We start from the raw sequence: 22,566 nt of genomic DNA on the forward strand, positions 1-22,566 counted from the left end.
TGTTCATTAGTACAACTGATTCATGAAGAACACTGCATACACCAATAAACCTTGGGCTGTTTGGAAAAAGAAGTGACTGAGGAAGTGACAAAATATAAAGAACAAACTCTAAACATTTTTGAAAGGTATAAAAAAGATACATGGACATGGGAAAGAAAGAGAGATGGCAACAGAACAAAAAGTGTAACAAAAGAAAGTCATATGGAACAAAGGATCATTTGGTGTTTAATAAAGTCAATGGAGAATTGTAAAAAGGGGAAGAATCTAAGTATGGTATGGACATATTACAAAAAAGCGTTTGACAACATCCCACATTCATGGACAAAGGAACGCTTACAGATATACAAGATATACCCTACACTGATCAGTTACATTACAGTGGCCATGAAACAGTGGTAAACCACTTTGCAGCTAAGCCATGATAAAGGACAAATTATTATTCATGGCTAAAAATTCAAAAGGGGATATTGCAGTGTGACTATTTTTGTCAGTGATACTTTGTTTGTCTTGCCCTTAACCCATTAATCTGTCTACTTAACAGATTAAGTCATGGTTGTAGTTTGGCTCCCACACAACAACAAAGTGTAAAGACTTGTCATCACCTTTGGTGGATGAGTTAAAACTATATAGTTGATCAGATGAGGAGTTGAAAACATAATTGGAGGTGGTCAAAACTTTCTCAGATGATACAAGAATGTCATCTGGTCTTGATAAACGTGCAAAAGTAACATTTAAAGCAGGAAAACTGCAGCACCAAGAAAATATCAGTCTGGGACAGGAATGTGATATAAAGGAACTTGAACAAGACAGTGTATAAACATCTGGGAAATGATGAAGAATCAATAATAAAAAATGAAGAATTGTGAACAAAACTCAGCAAGGAATATTTTAGCAGGCTAAAATTAATACTGAAAGCAGCCCTGATGTCTAGGAACAAATTCTGAACTATAAAACAATTTGCTCTTTCTGCTCTAACTTACAGTTTAGGGTGACTGACTGTCCACAAAAGGTATTGGTCAGCTGGACAGGAAAGCAGGACAAATGTTTTGCACTTAACAAATGATATATTAAAATCAGAGCATACCAAGATTATATATTCCTTGTTCTGAAGGAGGTGTGGGCCTATTCAAAATTGATTACATGTATAGATCTGCATAGGACTGCCTATATATCTGTTGACCTCACCAGATCCAAATATAGTGAATGTTTTGAAACATAGGATCATAGGAGGTTACAAGGTTATTGGTCCTGAGGCCCTTATAAGCCTAGCCAAGAGTTTAGCCCATGCATAGACAAGTCAGCACACAAAGCCCCTGTCCAGCAGGGACACAGGTGGAATCCCAGGGGTGCATTTTCTGTTTCCCATCCAGTTATCCAGGTTGCACTTAAAAAAGGATAATGAGATACTCTGCTTGATGTGGTGAGGGGAGTCTATTCCACAGATGGGGGAGTCCCTGGGACACAAATCTGTCCCGCTAACAACTCCTATTGATATCAAAGACAAAGTTGAGGTCACACATACGGGTTGCTCGAGTGGAGGGTGACTTGCATATCCAGAAGTCAACCTCCACTCGAGCGGTGGTTGACTTGCGGATATGCAGCAGCCCCATCAAGGCAGGGTCTGAGATTGTTTTGTTTGCCAGACAGAGGTCATCTCTGAGGCGTGTGCATGAAAATGAGTTGTGGGACAGGGCTTTTAGCCTATCTGTGTAGGGTAGATGTTTGTGGCTATGGATTCTCCTGGTGAGGAACCTCTGTAGTTTCTCCGGCTGCTGCATGTGCTTTAAGAGGCACATGCTGAAGGGGACATTGCACTCAATAATTAGCCTTATAAGGGAAGAATACAGGGATGTTATGACCTCTTTGTCCCTGGATGAAATAACCTTACTTACGAGGTGGGCCATGTAGTAAGCTTTCCGTACAACAGAAGCAACACGGTTGTCAAAAGTCAGGTTGCTATCAACCTGGGTGCCCAGATCCCTCACTACTGATTGTGTACTTAGGACATTGTTGTTAATGCGATAATATATGGGGACATGACTCCCCCCAAAGAGCACGATGATGCATTTTTTGGCATTCAGCTTGAAGCCATGTTTCTGGCACCAGTCATTTGTTTGGGTGAGACCCTCTTGGAGGATGTCCACATCACTTGGGGAATTGAGGACTGTGCCCAGTTTGCAGTCATCTGCAAACTTGATCAGTCATAGCCCAGTGGTTCTTGGCTGCAACTCAGAGAAGTATATCCCGAATAACAGAGGCCCCAAGACTGATCTCTGGGTTACACTGCTTGTTACGGGTCTACTGCTTGAGGTGGCTTCCCCTATTTTTATTAGGTGGATTCTATCAGTGAGCCAGTTGCTACGCATCTGGTAACATATGGATTGATACCTAGTTGAGACAGTTTATCTACTATGCCTGAGTGGGGAGTAGTGTAGATGGCTTTGGCCAGGTTAAGGTAGGTGACTTGCAAGGTCTTCCCCTCATCCATGCCTTTGGTGACTGTCTCAAAGAAGTCAACCAGATTTATTAGACATGAACTCCCCTTGACAAAACCAGACTTTATGGGATCGAGTTGGAGGTTGCCATTGTCCCTGTTAATGAGGTCCATGATAATCTGTTCCATCACCTTGCAGATCAGGCTAGTTAGACTGATGGTTCTATATCCTGGATGAAGAGAACAAATCTTAGATGACATCCCTATTGGTTTATCAGGATCATATTGGTATCAAATGGGAATGGAAACCAAATCAGAACTAGACAAAAATCACGCAGCAACTGAAAGTGTCAGAAAAACAAAAGAAATAATATAAGAAAAAGGCTCAGATAAGAAGAAAGATCAGATAAATAGGCAAGAAAATTGGAAAGGGCATAAACATAGCTGCAAACTCATGTAGATCAGGATCTGACAAAGGAATTGTTAAGGAGAGTTGAAATATTTGTACTGGGGATTGTGCAAACATTACATTGTTGAAATAGTTGTAAAGCATTGGAAACATGAGCTACAAAGCATTATAGAGAATGATGAAGTTTATATCACATGGGATTACCCATTACCATCAGTTCAAAAAAGTAGATGCAAGAAAGCCACCTGTAGTAGACCACAAAATGCAGACAAAAGTAACTTCGATCACTGAAGTTGCTACACCTGTGATTACAGTATCTTATGTACAAAGAGACACAAAGTCATAAAATATCAGGATTTTCAGGCAGAAAAGAGGGCAGTGTGGAAGAAGGATACCCAGACAGTTCCAATAGTAGCAGGAGCAATGGGTTTCATAAACAATAATTTACAGCCTTATTTAGATATGCTACCATTACACTCCATATGAATTGCAGAAGGAGATGATTCTGGACACATTGCAGGTTCTGCAAAGAGCACGTCTGGTTAACATCAAAACTGAAATAGTACTAATTTCATGAACTTTAATCATACTTTGACTTAAGAATGAGGTCCATTCCCATCAACATATTATAAACCCCAAAATTTTGGAGAAATTAAAGATTTATCGTCCCCTGATCCCCTGACACATCCAGAAGATTGGTCATCAAATCCAACTGAACTATATGTCCTTCACCCTCTATCTATGTTCAGACCCCCTCAGCAGACACACACATACACAGCTCTACTATCTCAAACTTTTATCACATTTATATTATTCCTATTACACCATAATGCCCACCTAATGCAGGGTTCTTTCTCTATGTATTAGTATAGCATGCCTTGTATATAGAGATAACTAGAATCTAAAAAAAAAAAAACTATAATTTACATTTTTGTTTCCCTTTTTTCACTTTTTATGAACTATCTCTTCTGCATGTCTCCTCCAATATCTTTTTAGTATCCACATCTTGCAAGCTTGCTTGTCAATGTGTCCTCTGTGTTGCTTAGCTTTTCTAATTGCTCGGTTGCCCTAAAAACATGCCTGAGTCTACTTATATGTCAGAGATCCTGTCCTTTTGTCTGGAATTCCCATGTTTCTCTTTCCCCATCTCAATTTCTCTCTATGTTTCTCCATCTTAATTCACCACACAGTGTTACCTTGGTGAGGCTCTTGATCTTCTTTGGGTCCTACTTATATTTCCTGTGACTCTTTCGGAATAATGTTGGTCGATTTACTTGCCTTTATTTGAGGTTATAACGTTACCTCTTGATTGCATCAGCTTTCTCCTTCTCAGCTCTCTGATGCTACCTTTGTCATAGATCTCAGATTCTTCCCTGCAGGGAAGTACATGTCCAGTAATAACACACTAACAAATGCTCCTCCTATTTCTACAACCATTGCCTACTAGACTCCCAGTTCTTATAATCTGGGGTATTCAAACTACTCTGAGGGTGAAAACCTTTGTAAAGTCTCTAGTAAGGCAAGCAATACAGGTATACATGTACACGTTCTCATGTTGCACTGCTTTAACCATAGCCCTTAGTTCTTTGATTTTTGGGTGCCAGTACCTTCCTCTATTTTTACAAGCTTGCATTAATGACTTTAATGTTTTTAAGGATGAAATAAGGCACTTTGTCTAACACTCTCAATATGTGAATACTGGGCCATCTATATCTCTTTTGCTAATCATTCAAATTTTTAAGTTTGCCATTTCACCATTCTTTCTAGTTCTTCCAGTCGCTTATTCCTTTGCTACACCTTTTCTTGTAGTATTGTAGTACTGCCCTTTTGTCCTATTTCATTCTCCTTCCCTTAACAGTGGACATATGCACATTCTTGCAGTCCTCTGTGGCTTTCATTATTCCTACATTTTGTGCCGTGCTTATGAGCTTTTTAAATAAGATGAACAGCTGTTCCTTCTGCAAAGCAACTATACGTTGTATCAGTATATTTACTTGCTCATTCACTCACTGTCTCAGGCAACATGCTTTTTCTTCTATTTTGATTTGGTCTTCCATCCAGATTTTGGAGGTCATGCAGCCACTATGCATGAATTACCAGTTCCCCACTGTTACACTGCTTTTTTCATGGTCTGTATTGCTTCTGATATTTTACTGTCAGGGACACTTGGATTTTGCATTACCCACAGTGCTTATGCATTGCATTATATCCAGTGCCTCATGTTGAATTTATAGGTGTACTCTTATTAAGTGTATAAATACCTGCTGACAGCATGTCTGAAACCTGCAGATATGCACTGATGGACCTTACATGTGATTTGCTATGTCTTCTCTTCATGGCAACATTGTGCTGACATTTCAAATGATTAATGTGGGGAGGAGAATTTTACACCAATATTATATTCACCATTAGAAGGAAAACATTCTGGTTATTTCACATTCTATAACCCTCACAGAGTGGTCAAAAACAGGAGACAATTGGTATAAAATGAAAATGAATTTCTTTATTACAAATTCAAAGTTACATCATTTGCTATATCAGATCATATTATCACAGAGTATTAATGATTTAAACGTTGTACACAGCTGGCTTAATTAGTTTTCTTTTTTTTTAGTTTTAGCTATATTTTACACTTTGGATTCCAAGGAAAGTTATAAAATCATTGTAAATTATGCGGTTTTAATTATTTTTATTGTTTTTAACTTTAAATTAATAAATTTATATATGAATTTCATGAGTGGAATACTATTTTTATGTTCTATATCTTTAAATTATTGATTATTTGGGTCTGTATTATTTTAGCAAAATATGTATTCATCGAATACGTCTTCAACAAAGGCTAAATGGTGAAATTCAGTTCAGCAAAGTTTTATCATGGTTAGGAACCAGTCATCCACTAGTACTCCAGAACATTCACAGCACTAAATCATACCCACCCAAATGGGGGGACTTTGCCCCCCACACCCCCCAACTATATATACCAACTCCCAGATTCCGCTAAGGTGGGGAAAAGAGCAAAGTTGTGGTGATAGCCAAGTGGTTCCTAACCACAGTAAAACTTCCGTCCTTTGCTGAACTGAATTTCGCTGTTTAGCCTTCGTTGTATACATATTCAATGAATAACGTATTTCGGTGAAATAATATAGACCCGACTATTTAAGGAACTGGTGTTCCTGACTGGGTGTTCTCATGTAATCCTTGGTGCGGGACAAAAGTGCTTAATGTTTTTATAATAAAGGAATCCATTCTCATTTTATACTGGTTGTCTCTCATTTTTGAGTATTCTGTAAAGGTTACTGGTGCTAACTGAGTGTTAAACATGCAGTTGAATGTTATTTCACATTCTCCTTTTTCATGCAAAGGTATAGTAACAACATTGGTTGATAATATAGCAATCTTGTGTTTGTTATACAATATTTCAAGTCATACTGTAACTCAAAATGTGAAAACTTTGCCAAATAAGGGTTTCAGTTTCATTCAATTTTTGTATTTTTAACAACAAAGAGTTCATCTTTGATTTATTGTGTTATACAGAGAAATTATTTAAAATTATAATTTGGTAACTCTGCAACAGATTGAAAGGCTATATAAATCCTTAAATCATATGCTTGGGTCTATTGTGTTTGCTTTGAAAAGACATTTGAGGCTGATTTAAAAAGGCTTCTTTAAAAGTAGTTGAGTGTGACATGCCATTAAGGCTGATTTAAAACACTTCTCTAAAAGCAGAAGAATGGGACGTGAATGAGGCTGAATCATAGCTTATAATAATACAAATTTGTTAACCAGGTAGGCCCACAATCCTTTTGCTGTGGTGATGCCGGTGCAACGTCTAGTGAAATGACTTGCTCCACATCATCCTGGAGGCAAATAAGATCTGTGGAAATCGAACCATATACCACATGAAGTACAACCCACAATTTTAACTCACTATGGCAACTGCCAGATAAAAAACACTCTTTTGCCTTTTCCTGGTTAGGGATCACCACAGCAGATCACCGGTCCACAGAATGATTAGCAGTGTTTTTTTTATAGTGTCGAGTTGCCAGCCTGGTGCCCAACCTTCACAGAAGGCACACGCATACACACACACACACACACACACACACACACACACACACACACACACACACACACACACACACACACACACACCTACCTGAATGTCTTTAAGGATTCACACAACACAGGGAGGACATACGGACTCTGCACAGAAGGTGCTCCAGACAAGAATTGAACTGGAGAACCTCTTGCTGTGAGGTGATAATGCTAACCGCTGCACCACTGCAGCCAACACAATGCCAACTGCCAGATAGTGGATTGAAACTCATTACCCGCTTTTTCTCATAAGAAGTCATGGTTAGCACTGTTTTGTCTTAAAGCACTGGTTGTGATTCTCCCTTTTTTTTTTTTTTTTTTAAGGTTTCCTCTTTTGCTTGGTTGTCCGACCATGGATTTCATATATAGAGTTATAAATAAGGAGATGTGGGAATACAGAGGACTGTGCTCATTCAAAAGTTGCTTATTGTTTGTTATTTTTGTCTGGTTGCACTTGAATTGATTGTATCCAGCTCCCAATTATAATCCCAAGAATCGGAAGTGTAACTCTAAAATTAACAAAAGCTTGACAATGAAGGCAAATAGCAAATATCAAACATTGTAGTTCTCCATTTAAAGCTATTTTTGCAGGGTGCAAGCCCCCAAGCAAACCAGAATTTTTTGGGGGTGGTAAACAGTCCCCCTCCTTAATGTTCTTATATCAACTCTGAAATTACCATACTATGGAGAAAAGGAAATACTCTGACAAAGACCAGTCTTGAACTTGGTAAATACACATCTGCTTTTTTACTCATTCTATCTTGCTATTTCAGGACTTACAGTTACACGTTTTGGAACATCAGATTGTTAGATTTGTATTCATCTGCTAGTATCTTCAAGCAATAGTAAGTTGGGAGCACACAGTACAAGAGCTGAAGACAGCCTTAGAATTTTAAGCATAAGTATTTTGAGAAGTTGTTAGATAAAGAAGAAGGTTTGGAGAAGATTGATTACTAAACATTATTATTAATAAAGCAGACAAATATACATATCCAATAAATATTTATTTTGTTTTTATAACAGCAGTTTATTTTTAGGTGGATTTTACTTTTGCTTTTTTGTTTTATTTTATTTCAAAGGTAGTCTAACACATTTTAACAACTTTGTGTAGCCATATTGTCAGCTGGGTTTTCTTGGTGATTCTGTTTCATTGTAGTAAGTGCAGTATTGCTTTATTTGTAATTTTTGCGTGGTCCACTGCAGCTAATGGTATCTTTAGAGGATTATGGGATTATATATATATATATATATATATATATATATATATATATATATATATATATATATATATAGATAGATAGATAGATATTACTGACTGGAGTCCTTTTGTTTGTTTGTTTGTTAGTTTTGGGGGGGGGGGATCACCTTGTTTCATTAAAGCACAAAAACTTGCACACTCACACATTTTATTCGTCTGTGTACCTGCCATTATTTATATACAGCTTCACATATTTATTGTCCCTGTTGCTTGCCAATACTACTCCCTTCCTGTATTTGTCCTTTATCTGCATTTTTCCTTTACTTTAAGCATTTCTCTTGCAATTTTCAGTCTAGAATATTTTAGTAATATGCACTTTATAGGCAGGATATAAACGTCATGGTGACATCATAAATGTAAAGAATTAAATCAAGTAAATGATCCTGGAGCTAAAAATAAAATACTAGGTTCATTTCACATCAATGGCATACACAGTCTTGGGATTCAGATATCTGCAGCATTCATGTTGCATGTTAAATAATAGATCCAAGTCAAAAATGCCAATGCATCATTCATTTCATCATATTTATCACTGGTGAAATCTTCAAGTCTGAGTATGTTAGTGTTTTTGCTTTTTTCAGGTGAATAATAAATTAATATAACAGTGGTATGGCTTGACAGCAGTGCCTTGGCCTGAATGTATAGGGGCATAATATGTTCTGAACCGGAACAGGAATACCCAACATTACTATGTACAATATTTAAATATTACAGCCTCCTGCGTGCCATACTCACTGTTCCAAGGTCGTTTTTGCTAAAATATTTATAGATGTTTCGTATACATATTATTCAAGTAATAGTCTGACTTGTCAGTATTTGGATAGCTGAAGTTCCTGAGTGATAGTGTTTTATCTGCAATATTTACCCACTGCAATTTATTTAGGAAGTCCTTGTACTCAGTGGGTGTCATGTGACAAATGAAGTAGTCTATAAGGCTGTGTTTTCATTGTTACTATTAGCAGTAACTCTAATGAATTCTCTCTAAATTTATTTAACTGCAATATCAGATTTTATGTTATCTTTTCATGGAAAGCAAGACTCTATCATCCCTCCCTGAGTGTCTGAAACAGTGAAATTGACTGCTCTACTAAATTCATGGAAAAGTAAAGCCAGCCTATTGGCATAAAGGACTGAAGCCATGGCTATAGTCCAGACCAATGAAGTGCAGTTCACACCTCAGGTACTTGAAGGGGCTGGCAAGGATGATGGGTGCGCCTATCCAGAGGAATGTATGCTCAGTAGATGCTTTGCGCCCTCCTGGATGCTGTGAGCCAGGAACAGAACTAGGCTGTGACATGTGGGTGGGTTAAGAAGCATGGCTGATCTAGGGTCCAGCACAGGCATGTCATTACAGGATGCACTTCATGACATGATATGCCCCTGCCTACAAGCAGATATTCAGCTTACAATGAAAGGGGGTTGGACATAGATGTAACCCTGTCTGCAAAGCATATGATGCTAATAGCTGCTAGTGCCCATCCTCTCTGTGACAACAACAGGAGATTCAGCTGGCTGGGGTAATACCTGTTAGATCTAGATTTCCCTATCCACTTCCCTCTCTTCAAGTAGCATTGGTATAGAGCAGCAGAGCCATGAGGAGAAGCTGAGTAGCTGATAGTCAGAGCAGCTGCTGTAGTCATCCCAAAAGAAAAAAAAAATCATTAAGTAATTGAGATTTCCTTAACCAGGTCTGTGTATCAGTGCAGAATTCAATGTGCACCAATAACAAGGATACTTGAAATTCACATTCTTTGTACATTTCAGCTGCTACTACATTTACATTGATAATCTCCAGGAAAATTATTGCTCCAAATCAAGTAAATATAAATTCTCTATTAACAATTATGTACTGCGATTGGTAACTCCTTAGTAAAGCAAAGACTCTAGCCATCTTAAGGTTGAACAGAAACAGGGTGTGTGTGTGAGTTATCTTTCCAAGAACTTTGATATGTCAAGGTCCCCCAGGACTCTTAAGATGAACAAATACAGTTATGACACAGTGGTGGTCTGTATGTGTATAAATGATCTGGCATGAAAAACCATAAGGAAAATGCTGAGAGCTCTCTCTACATACTACAAGTGAAAGAAAGGCCATGGTATTGAACAGAAAGTTGCCTTTGCCAGGATTGATGCCAAGTTACAAGGAAAAGATGCTTGATTTCAACATTTGGCTTAGTAACTGGTGTCATTTGATGGCCATCCAGTATGTGTCACCACAGGGTGAACTACTGCCTACTCCCATATGCTTTTCATGTTCTGCTTGTACAGCTTATTCCAAGGTTTCTGCACACTTGCTAACATCTTTCCTGCCCCTATAGTGCCTTTATTAGGCAAAGGTCAATTACTAGATCTTTTAAATGAAAAAAAAAAATTAACAAAGCAGCAGACAATATTAGTGTGGTTTAGTTCACTTCTAGGTGTCTAAATAATAAATTGCCTGACCAAGCCTTCCTGCATTTTGGAATACATTCTTATTATTGTAACCTGGTTTAAGAGTGAAGAAACACCATCTCTGCTTGCACCTACCATGCCTTTAAACCCAATGGAAACTGTGGTGTAGTATCCATATTCATTAAAGACCACACTACCCCAAGACTGATTCGCAGAGATCCACAAATTGGACTTATGAAGCCATCTTAAATTAGTGCAAACCATTGTTGTTGGAATGGACTCTGAGTTGTAATGAACTAAACAATGCACTCTGAAGACATACAAGATCATAGGTGGATTAGCAGCTGTATTCAGTTCAGGTATTCCAACACTATTTTGGGCCGAAAATCTTTGTGTTGTGCTTTCTTTTCTTTTTTTTTTAAAGAATTTTATTAAATAATTATTAAAATGAACAAATATTTCCATGAAATTATAACATTTTTTCTTTAAAGTTAAAAAACAAGAAAATAAATAAAAAAACCTTATAATATATAAATAAATGTAACTAAACTATGTACAAAGACGTTCAGCATGCAAAAAAAAATCTTAATGTAGCTGTAGGATTAATAAAAATCATCTGTTTACATAAATTAATAAACTATTTTTCTAGAAGTTCATAGATGATATTCCATGAATTATATAATGTAGTATTCTTAGATGATCTAGATTTAATAGTTAACATTTCCAAATTACACGTTTCAAGGAGTATATTTTTAAATTCCAAAAATGTAGGTGCTGTACTAGATTTCCAATTCTTAGTGATTGTTTTTCTAGCTATAGATCGTACAGACCAAACCAAAGGGTGCTTATTCTCTTTTACACAATCAGGAACAGGAGTATTACATAAAAAAAGTGATTTAGATATAAAGAAATTATCAGTAAAAATTGTTTGCAACAAATTATTGATATCATCCCCAAATTTTCTTAAATATATGCAATTATAAAACATGAGACCAGTCAGCATTCAATTCAATATTACATCTCCAACATATTATATTCTTTTTAGAAAATATACTTATATTATGAGGAGTGATAAATGATTTATTTAAAAATCTCCATGTGAATAATTTCCATTTTAAAGAAGAAGTAGTCATACTTGCTGATTGTAAAATATTCAATTTGTCTTTCTCAGAAGGGGTATTATTATTAATTAAAGAAACATATTTCCAATAATTATCTAAATGTGTATCTAAATCACATTTAATTGCCCTACAAATGTCTGGTAACTTGTTATTAGCAGGAGATTTATGCAAAACTGATAAAATCATATATTGTATTAGCTTGGAAATTTTTTTCCTAATTACTGGAGACATAGAATCCAATTTATTTAATACATATTGTCTAGCTTCTTGAAGCTCTAACCATAAACAAGTATCAAGTCTATACTCTTCCAAGAGTAAACTATTGGATTTTATCTCCTTATTTATCATTTGGTGCCAAAATATTAAATGGTTTTGCTGAAATATAGACATTTTTGTATAATCTGAAGAGAAAATAGATCTGTGTGTGTAGGCTATAGAGAAGAGTAAAAAAAAGCCAATCCCTATAGATACTATATTTAAATATATCATTTTTAAATGGTTTTAAGAGAAAAACTATATACTTAGAGTTAAGACTCAGAGAAGAAAATTCAGAAATATAATCTTTTAACCTCCAAATAAATGGATTATTAATTATATTTAGCTTATAGGAACTGTTTATATCTTTGGTATTTTGTGACAATACCTCTATAAACTATTTTCGCTTAGCAGTGTATTCCACATCAATGAGATGAGAGATTGTATTGAATACTGATGAAAATGAATACATTTTTAAATTTGGTAAGGCTATACCCCCATTATTCCAATTATACATATGGTATGTTAATGCAATCCTTGGCTTATTTGGTAACCACAAAAATTTCTGAATCATTGAATTAATTTTTTTAATTATTTGGTAAGAAGGAGGTATAGATAAAGACTGAATTATATATAAGATTTTGGGGAGAAGGATCATCTTTATTATTAAAAGTTTATCGTCCATAGAAAAGGGTAATTTGTTCCATTTATTTATTAAATTTTCTATCTGTAATAGACTTTTATTATAATTTATTTGAATGGTATCTTTAATATTGTTAGTAATAATTATACCTAAATATGCTATTTGTTGAGACTCAGCTATATATTCATTATATTCATCAGGTATATTGTATTTTTTTGAACCTGTTAAAAGAATTTGTGTTTTATTATTATTAAAAGTAAGACCGGATTTCTTTTGAAAATATTCCATGTTTTTAAAAAGTTTTTGTATAGATTCCCTTCTACTCCCAAGAGTATTCAATATGTCATCTGCAAACATTTGTATTGTAGATGATATAGTGGGGTTTAATTTGTATCCTTCAATATCTGTATCATGTCTTATTAAATTTGCCCATGGTTCCATAACTAATGAAAATAAAAGAGGGGATAAAGGACACCCTTGCTTAGTACCTTTTACTATTGGTATATTTTGAGATATACTTGTGTTGTGCTTTCTGATGAAATAATGAAATACTTATTCAAACCCAAAAAGTTGTTTTCCCTCTAAACAAAGTTTGTCTCAGAATAAAACCATCTCTCTTCGCAATACATGAATCAAGCAAGATAGAGTCTCTCACTATCTGGTGTTTCATAAGTGAATCTATACAAAGTCTTTTACCAGTAATTCTCCTGTATGAACACTGTTTTTTCAAGGCCTTCCATTAGCAGTCATGGATTTCACTGGCTTCCCATCTCAAAGCCAACTTCTCTGTCATCAGTCTATCTCACTTCTTACAGAATACCTCCATTGCAAATCCAAATGACAGCTGCCACTCTTTGTTTGCCATGGCTTTGAAAGGGCAAAGACACTTAGCTGATTCTCGTTACCTAGCCCTCAGGTATCTCATCTTAAAGGCTTGAGCTGTAATTCTTTGTTTAAGCATGACCTCCCATACAGTAACTTTATTTATTCCCTTTCCTGTTTCTAGTTCTGACTTATTAAAACACCTTTCTTTCTACCTAAATATAATATTTTCATTCATTCAGTGGAAACATCACTTTGTGTTAGAATGTATAGTGTGTGTGTGTGTGTGTGTGTGTGTGTGTGTGTGTGTGTGTGTGTGTGTGTGTGTGTGTATACGTGTGTGTATGTGTGTGCATGTGTATGTGATGAAAATAAAATAACAGCAATACAGCAAAGGAGATTTTGAAGACGAAATGAGAAAGTTATAAGTTACTCAAAATATCTAACTAAAAAGTAAATTTCTCATGTATATTTGCCAGCACAAAAAATTAAAGTATGTTTCTCAGGTACATTTGCCTACTCAGAAAATGTTCATATTTCACATCAATAATTTATTACTGGGCAGATACTTTGCAACATACAGAGCAACGGGCATAAAACACATGTGGAAGAAGTCTACACTTTAGCAAGCTTTTAAAACACGTGTTCCTTGTTGAATTCAATGTGCTTCATAATCTTTGCCAGAAAGGAAGCACCTTTCATTGAATTTAGTTTTTTGGGCAGTTGTTATGTTTAACAATATAATTTGAAATAGCAAGTACTAATGTGAATATTTATTTATTTCAGTGTTTGCTGCTTTATAATCTGCTATATTATCAAATTGCAGCAGAAGTAAAATAAAGGATTTTACATCAGGAATAAGATGTTCATAGGATTTCACTCTTTTCTGTATATCATTTTATTTTTCGAGGACATGTTTTTCCATCTACAGTAGAGGCTGTATAACAATATGCATGCTAGCAGAAAACTTGATGTTTTCATCAAGCTGCTTTTAGATTTAATGTATCCCTCTCATGAAACATGATGATACTCTGAAGCTGTAGCTAACAGAACTTATTGTAAATACAGAATGAAGGACAAGGAAATATCATTAGGTTTACAGCACTCAAAGACATTGAGTGCACTGCTCCACAGCTGGTATTCAGAAGTAAAATATGTCATCTACCACTGTCAGCTGTTACACATTTTCCTTTGCATACAAGGAGATATTAGTGTAGTTCAATTGCATTTCCTTTCAATACGCTTTCCATTGACACGGTTTCTACATTGCAGATGGCATAGTCTCTCCAAGTGTCCCCTAATGCTGTTTTTAAATTTTGGTGATGTACTTTTGGATGATGAAATTAAGTTAGAAACACACAGAATGGGAATGAGGTATGTGATTTATGGAAAATAATTGCAGAACAGCATTCAGAAAATGGAAGGCCCAATATTCATGATACCATTAGGACTAGACTTAGATATTTTATCTGAATAAAATAAAATAATTTGCAGCCAAAATTGTCTTTGATTTTGTAGCAGGCAAAGAAACAATGAGTTTTATTTGTGTGTGTGTGTGTGTGTGTGTGTGTGTGTGTGTGTGTGTGTGTGTGTGTATGTGTAGTTGCGGATTCCTTTCTATTATAGAAAAGAGTTAGCAAGGGTGTTTGGAAAAGTATTTTATTTCCCTAGAATGAGTGCGAGAAAGAAGTTAGGAGGGAGCAAGGAAGATGTCTTACAGTTTTATGTCAAATAATTGACTACATTCAGATAGAGCACAGGCTTTTTTTGTCATTCTTAACAAAGTAATTTATATCAAAACAAATCCAAGAAACTTAGTGGTACAAAGATACATATTTAATAGATATATAACTGTCAAGATTAAAAATAAAATGATAGAAAAGAAAGGTAATTTGACATGAATGAAAAAAATGACAAACATATTAAGTAATACCACTTTCTAGAGCTGATATGAAACAAAGTTACTTAAAGGAGGATGATGTGAAATGTAGACTATGAAAAAAAGAAGAGCGACAAAGAGAAAGGAACTGCCTTTCAGCATAAAGAAGGTGAATCAATAAAATGAGTAGAGTGAAGCACTGACATTTAAAATGTCAAATGACAATCACCCTTCAGCTTCAGCTAAAAGTAAACAGAAAGTAAATGAACTGGATTAATTGTCATCACTTTTCATCTAAATAAAACAGATCAGCCTTCAGAGAGTATCACAACTTTTTTTTAGAAATATTGGTTAGAGGTTTACCAAAGTAATATGAAAGTATGGTCATCTTTGCCTGAACTGCAAGGGACTGTCAGAGAACAGAACTATTTATTTATTTGGTGCATTCTGTTAGAGCAACATAGCTTATGGTGTTAATACAAAGTCAGTTAACTTGCAACAAAAATGCTTCATATACAATGGGAAAAGGGAAAACTGTTTGTGAAACCTTAACTGCTTGGATTATGAAACATGTTACCATTTCTATATAAAAAGTGTCTGTCTCTGACTAAATTAAAGAAATTACTTCAGGATGTTATAGGTGATAAAAAATAGCATGGGTTCTGTCAATCAAACTTGTAGAGGATCGGTAAAATTCCAGGGTTGCAGTAAACTCTTTAAAGCAGTCGGTTAAAGCTGAAGACACACAGGTTGCCTATTACCCTTAGAATAAACTCAAATCAAGTTTATATATGCAGACACATACACCCACACATATACACACACCTGGAAAAGAAAATTTTGGTGGCATATGAATATAAAACAATGGGATCTGTTTCTTAATTTTTCCAAAGATAACTAATTATTTAAGTAGGCCATCTGAGATAAAACACATTTACTACCACCTTCCATTTTTTTTCTTTTCATAGCAAACTTGTGCTGTTCAAAACTGCATCTGTTTTACTCACTAAATAAAAGAAAAGTTTATATGGTGGAATATAGCTTATTAAATAAATAACTGGACTATGTCTTGCCATTTGCACCATTTTTGTATAAATGGGTGTTCTGCATAATACATCTTTCAGTCTCAGCAGTTCCATGTTGCTATTTAATGACGACGCTTGTCTTAATGTTAACAGTTCTCATAATCACACCTCAAGAGAGGCAATATGAAAGGATTGTCATGCCGGTGACTAAAATATAGTTCTGCTGTTTAGAAAAGGTGAGGTCCATGCCTTATGTATAAAGCACATTTATATATTTTCATATATATATATATATATATATATATATATATATATATATATATATATATATATTAATCTGCAGCACACAGACATGCATGCAGTAACACAAATGCATAGTCAAAAACACATACAACTAGGTAGATGTACAGAAAATGTGAAATGACATACAGATACTCATGTTCACAAATACCTACACTTATGCTCTACACAAAGTCCACCTATCGTGTCTATTAACTTTTAATCATTTGAAAATTGTTTTTTGAAAAGTCTCCCATAAACACATGTCTGCTGTACAGGCCTACTCACCATAAAAGATGCACATGTTCCTCTGTGTAAGTTATGTGGTCATATTCCAGGTATGCTAATTAATGATGATGACTGGAATTGTATTTCTGTCATATCAGCACAGTGTTGCATCAGACCCATTAATCAGCATGCACTATATAATATCAAAGTGATATACATACTCACTGAGGGGTGATATGGCAGACATGTGCAATAGAAAGCAATATGCTATTTGCATGTTTATGGAACTTCAGGACAGGATACACAGATAAGCACTGTCACAACTGACAGCATACACAAAAATCAGACTGAGGGCATTAGGTTTCTTGGAGCAACCTAGTTCAAATATTGGTGAAGAGATTGTGGGAGACTGTTGAAGAAGTTTTTATAAACAGAAGTATGTTATACAAGGAGGGATTAACAGACAGCTGTACCAGATGATTATAATTTGGGATACTCTAGAATAACATAAAATGAGCTATATTGTGTCTTCATGAAGGTAAAACCACTGCAGAATAAAATTCCTTAAATATTAGGCTAAATTGCACAAAGTGTTGAAGGAAAACATTGAGCCATTATAACTTTCGTTATTTTTTGACTGGGAAGCAGACTTGGATCAAGGGATTCTTTTCAATTGCAAACTGGATGAGTTATCTAATAAAGTCAGTGGAGAATGTGAGAACCAGACACAATGTTTCAGCAGCTCTTAGATGCTGAATGGTAAATGGTACTCATACAATGAAAGCCATGGAAATGTCAGTAGTGTGATTTATTTTATTTTATTTTGCAATTTGTTTACTAGGTAAGTGAGCTGTTCTATTGATCCTTTTCAGCTGTGTCCTGGATATAAGACATTGCAAATTCAAAATATGCAGTACAAATCAAACAACTACACAAACATTCATGTGCAAAACAGATGTAATGGATTAACACATAGTTCGGCTGATATGCAGTAGGCATAATACATTTAAAATATTTAGGTTCAGAGTGCATGTTTTTATGCTTATTATATACTGAGGGTGTAAATACACATTTTTTTACAAATGTATGCATATTATTCAATGAGATAAAGATCTATGGGTTACTGAGAAGAAAAGTTGTGCTCGACAAAGAAGAAGAGGCTTAACAAGTAATTTAGTAAGCCACTATTCAGGAAGCAAGAACATTCGGTACCCTTATATACACATACTTTCAGTGACTTTTTAAAGGTTACTAGGCTATCATTTTGTTTTACTTCATCAGATAAATCATCATGAATTGACGCAAATAATCAAAATTTGTCAAGCCTTGCAGCCTGAATCAAAATCTGCTATGTCAGGAAAATCTGTCTTTTAACAAGGATGTAGTGATTCTTTGTTAGAATAACAAAGATGGGCATGGAGGGAGCATCTCCTTGCGTACGGGGTTGGTAGAGGGGTGTGCAAAGCTACCTACAGAAAAAATATATTTTAAAAATATTTCTTCTCCTTTCTGAGATCTTGTTGATTAATTGGCTGTCCTAAAACAGCTCTCATTAAATGTACTTCATCAGCTCTACTGAGCTCTTTCCTGTCTTGTTTCAGGTCACACTCATGCAAGTCTGAAAATGTTAGTTATGGAAAACATTGATTATTCCATCTTGTTTTTATGAGGAATCAAGCTAAATTGAGGATATTGGTCAATGAGCATGTCTATTTGATTGCAAATCAATAGGGAAAGAATAATATCCTAAGAAAAATCTTAGTTATTTAATATGTGCTTGTGTGTGTGTGTGTGTGTGTGTGTGTGTGTGTGTGTGTGTGTGTGTGTGTGTGTGTGTGTGTGTGTGTGTTTGTGTGTGTTTGTGTGTGAGTGTGTTTACATGTGCATGTGCATGTTTGTGTGTCTGTGTTTCTCTATGTATTCATGATGACTTATCAGTCTGTATCTGTGTATTACAGCATATTGTCTAAGCAAAGGCCAAAAATGCTTTTCAATATTAAAGGGAGTTTGTTGAACTTTTATGTAGTTTGAGGAAGGCTTATTGTGACTCAGTTAGAGAGAACCTATACTGCATAGTAAAGTCATCTAAAGTATACCTTAATACTTGTCAAACAAACACCATATACCAGATCCCACAACAATGTATGTATCAGGTAGCATGCTACTCTAAGCATTTGCACTTTGCCTGATATTGTAAAAAGGGCTCTGGTGTGTGTGTGTGTGTGTGTGTGTGTGTGTGTGTGTGTGTGTGTGTGTGTGTGTGTGTGCGTGTGTGTCTGTGTCTGTGTGTGTGTGTTTTCAAACTTGTCTGTGTCTGTGTGTGTGTGTTTTCAAACTTTAAAAAGACAACAGGCTAGAGCTTGTGAGATGAAATAAAAGGTGATTTGTTTAAGGGCTAGCTCAAGGCCTAACTGCATAGTTTCTTTTTGATGGCCCAGCTGCAAAAATAAAAGCATGGATTGTATCCTGTCTGGAGTTCAGGACCAAGTCAAAGAACTAGCATTCTCATTCTTATTCCAAGACTTAAATTAAAGAAGGAAAAATGTAGATGAAAAGAAAACACTTTTGTCATTGGTAGCATGTGCTGATCAAATTTTAGATTTTCTTTCCTTAAAATATTTAGCACAATGCTTTTATTGCAAACATTTTTTCTCTCCAGGTAACAGTAGGTGTTCCTAATGCTGTAGCATTCTGCGAAGAATATCTGTATATAGCTGAAACATTTTAAAGGGAAAAATAGGCTCCATTCTACATATAAATACCTCAGCACATAACTGTAAGTAAATGTCATTTATTTTATGAATGATGTATAACTTTATTTCCATAGAAAGATTTGCATCATGAGCAAAATGGTTGAAGAACTGGGTCTGCAGTTTGTCATAAGTGAAAATACTGGGGGACTCAATAAAGGCTACACGACCATTCTTGACCATGTGCTTGTCATGGCTTGATGTGCATATGGCCGTGAACAGTTTTAGATTCAGTAAACTCCATGTAGTGGCACACACTCACGCACAAACATGGAAACTTATGTTGCATGCAAATTACAGCATAAGTACCTGAACTGTATGCTAATGAAGCAAATCAGCATAGTGGAGTGATTCAATAAGCTGTAAAGCAACTATGTAGACTCTATGCTCATGTTGGCCATGTATTCAAAAGTTTTCAGAATACAGCCACGGAAAGGGCTCTATATGGAAACAAGAGCAAGTAAAAGTCCATAGATTTGTACAGAACAGACCGTAACATGTAATCCCACACACCCCATTATCAGACATGGTGGATGCTAGAAAATTAAATGAACAATAGCAACAATTCCTTTTTAACTGCCATAACATAAATACAGCTTTGCTCCCCCACTCCCGACTGAACAATGTACTTGTACCTAATGTAGAGAGCTAAAAGTGTAAACCCCATGAAACATGCTATTCAAAACCTGCATTCCTCTGTGCAGATATATAGTGCAGTAATACCCTCCATTGAGTGTACAACATTGGGCTCCTCTTTAAGTTCCCTGCCTACACAGTTACCAGCCATGTAGATTCAGGGCTGTCAGCATGGTGAAGATGCAAAATGAGGTAAAAATTCATTAAAATTGCTGAATCCCAAAAAACTGCTACTGTGTAGGGATGCTTACTTCATGTAAGCATTTCCACAGTGTTTGTATTAAATGCAAGGCAACAGTGAATGATGACATAAGGAGTGTGTGTCAGGTTACACTTACAGAGGTGTACATGTAGGTCTGTGAAGTATAAAAGTGCATGTAAGCAGTACACAATTCACAACTTCTGTTTCATCTTCTTTATTGTTGTTAAAAAATAACATTTCTGTCTGCTTTAAGTTCAAATATATTTCTTAATTTTTGTCCTTGTTTGTGCAATGCTACACTTAGCACAATCACAGGAAATGGAGGAATGAATGGCAGGTTTGTCAGTGCTTGTCACAGAACTATTCCCGTAGCAGCATGTGTATGAGTATGACTAGAGTATAGAATGTCCTGGGTTCTAGTACACTGTCTGCGACCTTTTCTTCACTTTTTTCAGCAGCATGTTTGTGTAATATCACAGGGATGGAGAAATGTAATAACAAGATCACCTATGTTTACCTTATGTCAGCATCAGTGCAGTGCACGGAGCAGCACATTGCGCACTAATGAGCACCAATGGAGTTGATATATTCATTAAAACAGGAGATGTTTTTCATAGGTGCTAATTACAGCAAAAGCAGGTGGTTTTCCATATGGTGGAGCTATTTTACAAGCTATAGAACATCCATGTAGCCTACATTCTGTTTTTTCCTGCGTACTTCAATACCATGGGAATAGAGACAAGGAAAATCTAGGCCTGAAATAAAATTGTGTCAACTGCTGCATTTAAAAGGTAAGTCCTGAACCTAGAATGTATTCTTTAATAATATTATGGCATATCCTTTTATTTCTTAACTTAGTGCAGTAATGAAGTAAATAGCAGTTGATTCATAGAGAAAGTACCTTAACATGTGACAGCAGACACTTATTTTACTTATATGTGTCCATTACTATGATTTATTTGCTTATTTTTCTCATTTTTACTTGCACTTTTTGTGTCATGTGCTGCATAGTGCAAACAGTGGAAGTAGGGAATGGCTGTGTCTATCTGGTTTGCGTGAAGCACAGCGGACCACCTAAGAAGCAGACAGCTAAAAAATAGAAACAGGATACATTCAATTAATGCCCTTAACCATGGTGACTACCTAGCCTGGAGGACAAATGGTACATGCATACATTGCAGTGCACAGCAATGACGTGCAACATAGACAATTGTTTCCTCAACATTTTTATTGTGACAGATGTAAGTGTAGGAGTGCCATACATATGGCCCTGGGTATGAATACAGCATATTCCATATAGTATTACTTTTACTGATAAAGTAATCTATATCTTATTACATTTATGACCAAATTTATAACTGTGTGCATACTGTGTACTATAGCCCTGTAAATGTTTTCCTGCTATCTGCACCGGCATGGCATTAACTTTTTGTGAAAAACACATACACAACTGCCAATACATGCAATTGCTTGCCACTGTTGCATTCTGCTTGGCAAATGTTAGCAAAGCAGCTAGCATTTCTGCACTGTTTACCCACATGCAAACAGGTGTAACTCACATACCTGCCCACTTTGTTAACTATCTCGCAAATCTGCTGCTCACTGCGCTATCCAACTGTATATATCATGCTTTCTTATTTGTGTTTATTGTCCATTTCCTTTGTAGGACATAAAAGTACATATGAAAACATTGCAAATTTATGGTACATTCTAAGTATATGTTATATATTCACAATTCATGCATGTGCTGTCCCCCCAAGCAGTACAACCCTGGGCTCTCAGTATTTTTTACACACATATATCAACCACACTACAAGTTGTAATATATATATAATGATGTGTGCTCCCTCATGGACAGGGCCAGTCAGTGGTGCTGACAACCTTGCTCTGCTAATCGCAAAAATCCATCTATGCTCAATAATGGTACTTGTGTTTTTATTTATTTATTTATTTATTTTATTTAGGTTTGATGACTGGGGAAGTCCCCTGGGCTAAGAAGAGTCCGTTTTTGGTGGATACCCAGTGAAAAAAGCTCCACAATAATTGCAAGTTACATTTCACATATTACAAAAGAACATAGTTCATACGTCTAATTAAACATTTACAGATAAGTTCCATGATATTTGTGATTGGCTTGTC

Source organism: Protopterus annectens, chromosome 17.part0 (assembly GCF_019279795.1).
Source record: "Protopterus annectens isolate FY-2018-M chromosome 17.part0, PAN1.0, whole genome shotgun sequence".
Classification (NCBI taxonomy): domain Eukaryota; kingdom Metazoa; phylum Chordata; order Ceratodontiformes; family Protopteridae; genus Protopterus; species Protopterus annectens.